We start from the raw sequence: 5,466 nt of genomic DNA, 5'->3' as shown, positions 1-5,466 counted from the left end.
CTCCGATGCCTGGAGCACCTCCTCCCCCTCCTTCTTCAGTGACCTTTGTGTCTGCAGGGGTGTTTCTCTCACATATTCCTTTCTCTGGCTGCTGTCGCGCAGCAGTTTTCCCCCTTCTTAAGTATGCTGTCACAGAAGCACTACCACTGTCACTGATGGGCTCAGCCTTGGCCAGTGGTGGGTCTGTCTTGGAGCCAGCTGGATTGGCTCCACTGGACATGGGGAAAGATTCTGGCATCTTCTCACAGAAGCCACCCTTGTAACTCCCCCTTCTATGAAAACCTTGCCACGCAAACCCAATACAGATACACAAGAGGTCACATTAAGTAATAATAATTCTTTGGTTTTATAACATGGAAAATGGAAGCCAGGCTATTCTTTGTGGTACATGGTGGGTGGATGAGAGATAATCATCATAAATTGAAGAGAGAGAATTTCAGACTCGCAAGGAGAAACTTCCACATCAAGGACAGTCAAGCAAGGTTGCCCAGAGAGATTGTAGAGTCTCTGCCTTGGGCATTTTCTAGACCCAAATGGTGAAAGCCCTGAGCAACCTGATCTGACCACAGATGCTGTCTGAACACAGCTTTGGGAAGGGAATAGTTCCTGCTCTTTCACTAACCAACTGTTTAATTCCCCAGAGTTAAAAGCAAACAAGAGGATGGCATGGGAAAGCAATTAAAAAAACTTGCCATGGGCAGGTGTGAGACAACAGAGGGTTAAGTGGGAACAATAGCCTCCAGCCTGGGGAGTCGGAAGCTTGCTCCAAGGTCACCTATTTTCTTCAGAAAGTCTCCGTGAAGCCCACTTGCAACCTCATATGACTCATCTCTTTTCATACCAAACTGTTCAGAAGATAACCATCCTATCTCTTGCTCTGTTAGCTCAAATGCCAGTTTTTTCAGACAGGTCCAAAGTTTCCATTCCTTCTAAGTGCTGATAAATTATCCACACAAGAAAATACCTCTGCTTCTCCCTGTTGCCTTTCATTAAAATCCAGAAAGCTACAAACAAACTCCAGTGAATATTATCAAGTTCGCAATGTCAAGCATGCAAAGGGTAGAAATGGGAGGAAGGCAATCTTAATCCAGCCTCCCGGTGTGTATGCAATAACACCCAAATGCTTAGACTGAAGACATTGTAGCATGTGAAGACCTCAAACAATCACAGCAACCTCAGATATTTATGTTGTCTTAAACCCTCACGACTAACCAGTAGCCTGGTGGGCTAAGGGCTCCACCAGGTGGGATCTCCTGCCACTGAAGAGTTGACATAGCAAAGTTATGCCTGAGTCCTAAAATCTGGGCTCCCCATAAACCTGTCCGATGACCTGGGAGGCAAGCAAACCGATTGCTCTCTTTGCTCTGCCGCTGTTTCACCACAAATTGGTGAATGACATTCCCACAAAGCATTTCAGTTTTCACAACTCACTGATTTCTGACAGAATTATCTTTGCTGGAAAATTCCTACCCAGCTGTAGCTCTGAAGACACAACTGCACAAATACAATAAGAGCTAACTCTCTTCAGAAAGTGCCATACCCCACTAGTGGATTATACCCTGGCCCTTGACGGTTTGGTGATCTCCATTCTGTTGACTCTAATCAGAGAGAGAAGGATGGGATTTGAGAAAGTTGAGGCGCATTCCACTGGTGCTCTGAAGGCCAGGAGAAGCATGGTGAATCTGAGCCAGTATCTTACTGGAAGCTCACACAGGGCTCGGAGCACTGGGGTGTTATGTTTTCTGTGACAAGTGTGGCTTGGTAGGTGTCCCACCGCGTGCTCAACAAGCTGGAACTTCTCCAAAGCTCCCTCCTGCAATCCCACTGTTTGCCCAAGCAAATTGCTGGGTTTCATTTTTGACACCAAAAGAGAAACATGTTTCAACAGAACTAGATTCCCTTTTCTCACAAAGCTGCTCGTGCAGCCCTGCTTTTAAAAGCATGGATCACAGACATGAATGCAACTACTTTTCCTCACAACAGCACTCTAAACCAAAAAATCCCTAATACACCATTAGTCATCAGTGAAATTCTTGATGACAATCAAATACTATCATATGTGGCGTTGCCATGGGAGGACTGGTTTAATGAGAGTGTTTGAATTCTGTGTCAGTGTAATGTTCTTCCTCTGACAAGACAGCCAGAGCCGTACCTGGAGCCCAGGTAACAGGGCGTCCCGACGGGACCACCAGTTCTCTCCAGTCGGCATCGCTTGGGAGTCACTGAAGGTTAGTCCCAGGGTGAACCTTCAATTGCCTTTTCATGAAAACATGAATTTGGATAAATCTCTTCCATAACCGTAGTGTTTCAGTTTGCCTTGTTCTTGAGTAATATGGGGCAACACTAATCACTGTTGGTATGAGATTGAGTACACATATTATGTACAGCGGCCAGTATTCCTCTTTGCTTACCAGTTCTACTCCAGCAACAGGAACACCAGATTTAGTTTTTATTCTCAGGGCCCTTTGAGCATAAGACAGGCATTAGGGAAAGGCCAATATTTACATCCACCAACCAAAGGATGATTTACAAAACAAAACCCCCAAACCCTCCAGTTAGCCAGCCATTCTGTAGCTCAGAATTGCACTTTATTAAATCAGGATCGTCATAAATGTTTATTTCAGTATTTTATGAAAGACATACACAGTTTCACAGAATTACATGTATATATATATAAATTTGTAATTTAGTTTATTACATTTCATAGAAGGGGTCTTTTCTTCTCAAATTGCGTATGTGTGCGTATCAAAACCAAAAAACCTAAGGTCAACAGTATAAGAAAACAGAATAAGCACAGTTCTCCAAGTGTTATTAATTCAGTTCTGAAGATTTAAAATTCTATATGTAATAAGAGAGCTATTAGTGAACTGTGAACAAACTAATCATAACTATGTTTGAATTTGTCAACTCAGTTTTAGTCTGAAACTCATTCGAGTTTATAAAGGAATCCAAATTTATTGTGAATGTTTTCTGCAAGCCCCAAATGGTATCTGAAGGAGACTAGATTAAATTCTGGTGAAAGATTTGTGCAATTAACTAAGCACAGTAAAGTTATGAGCAAAGACTGTTTTCAAAAGACTATTTAAAGAAGATAGAGCTTCTCTCCCACACTTAGTATGTGAAAGCTCTGCTGTTGATGTTAGTATTTTTGTATGAATAGCATTAATCATCCATAAACACAAATCTGTGCTCACATAGGTTTGAATATGCTATGCTGTTATGCCACACTTAGAACATTCCTAACGCTTTGACCATTGCTATTACTAGCTCCAGTGATTTTAAGAAAACTAGGATTTAATGCAAAAACTTCTTTTCAATTATAAGGAACTGTAGATTTTCACCACCATCCATGAGATGGAGTCTTTACCTTATGTGAAGCTACTGAAAACTTCTATCAATAATCAGGCCAAAATTGTCAACTCTATGTAAAAAGTTAGGCTTCCAACTCTGTATTAGGCATCTACATTAAAATGACCTTTCCAAAGACCTTGAGATTATGTAGCTCCTTTCCATTTTAGGGCACTTTTACTGTTAACACTGAAAAAATATTCAGAAGACAAGCAGAATTTTAAATCACATTGAGACGATTAGCTTCAGGCACTTGCATTTCAGAAGTTTTTGTTTTTAAATACATAGCCTGTTTTCCAGTATAAAAGTAGCACTTTGAAAACATCCATATATAGATACTGCAGAGTTTAAGCATTTGCATGTCTACATTCAGCTTACATTTGCACGAATATGTTGAAATGTTTTTTAATTCCTCCTCATGCTTTAGGAGAAACATTCAAGAACTGACAGATTTGTGGAAAAAAACCCTCAAGTTGGCCATTAGCAAGAGTCAGTGATTTACATATAATTATCTAGACATCCACAACAGACCAATCTGCCAAATAAATGGAATGCTAATGTGACAGCTGACTTCTAATCTCCACACCTTCCTCACTATAATTAAAAAAATAACAGCAAGAATGGGAAACCAGCATTGATATAAGGAGACTTAGAACTTTAATTCACCTAACTTAATAATCTATGAGACGTATTTCAGCAAATTGTTAGTCACAAAACATCAAACTAATTTTCAATGAAAAACATCTCCAGCCTCAAAATTCACGCAGACCTTGCTTACAGGATGGGAGGAACACTTCATTACTTTTAATTTAACCAGAAAAGGTAAGTCATTTGCACTGAATCAGCATCTCCAAGACGATGCTCGGGGAGAGCTGTTGCTTCTTGAGGGTCCATATACTCTTGCGGAGCACCTGGAAGGCTTGTTCTCTCAGATATTCAAGACCACAAACTTTCAGCAAAGGAGTGCTTCCGCAGGAGTTAGTATGGATTTTGCACTATGCTATCTTTGGTCCGTATTGACAAAGGTATTTAAAATACATAACTCCTATTAAATCTAATGATTACTTGGATTTTTGTAATCTCTCTCCATGCTGACCCCTACAATCTTATCCAGCCCTTGAGGGAACTAAACGGAAAATGCAGTGCTGCTCTTAGTACTTATGTAAATAGCCATGAAACATCAGGAAGTGCTTTCTATCCACGCCCTGCCAGCAATGGAAATTGGAGTCAGATCATGGTTTAATGAGATGATTTTCATGAGCAAATGCTAAATGCCCCTCAGTTAGAAACCACCAAACAGAGCAAGTTAGAACAAGGATGACTTGAATATAAAAAACACCAAGGATATGCATAAGTCCTAGAAGCTGCTGTACCTGTTGCACACAAGTGGAAGAGCAGGCAACCAGCTTATGTAGCCTTCTACCCAGCCTTACCTCTAATTTTGCAAGGAATGTCTTATAAGATAGAATTTTTACATGCACTTCATGTAGGTGGCTGCAATGCTAGACTACAGCAGAGTAAGTGGCAGGCAGGCTGAGGTCCTCCAGGGAAGATTTGTGGCAGCTCTTTGAAACACACAAGTTTTCTTGAAGGGAAACACCGAAGTGGGACTGGATTATTCAGGATTCTGGAGAATGACACTCAGCGTCCCCATAAACCCAAGATTTCTCTTTTTTTGGGACACATAGCAGCTGTGTTTTCACATTATTCCTTCTCAGTTTCCAAAATTGAAGTTGGTATTTGTGCAGTTAAAGACAAATATTCATGTGTTGTAACTATTATTTACAAGCTCGAGAAGTGGGCCCATGTAAACCTCATGAGGTTCAACAAGGCCAAGTGCAAGGTCCTGCACCTGGGTCGGGGCAACCCCCGGTAACAATACAGGCTGGGGGATGAAGGGATTGAGAGCAGCCCTGCCAAGAAGGACTTGGGGGTACTGGTGGATGAAAAGCTGGACATGAGCCAGCAATGTGCGCTCGCAGCCCAGAAGGCCAATCGTATTCTGGGCTGCATCAAAAGAAGCGTGGCCAGCAGGTCGAGGGAGGGGATTCTGCCCCTCTACTCTGCTCTGGTGAGACCCCACCTGCAGTACTGCATCCAGCTCTGGAGCCCTCAGCA

This window comes from Aptenodytes forsteri, unplaced genomic scaffold, assembly GCF_000699145.1.
Source record: "Aptenodytes forsteri isolate BGI_AS27 unplaced genomic scaffold, ASM69914v1 Scaffold155, whole genome shotgun sequence".
Classification (NCBI taxonomy): domain Eukaryota; kingdom Metazoa; phylum Chordata; class Aves; order Sphenisciformes; family Spheniscidae; genus Aptenodytes; species Aptenodytes forsteri.
Note: the sequence above shows the minus strand (reverse complement) of the source record.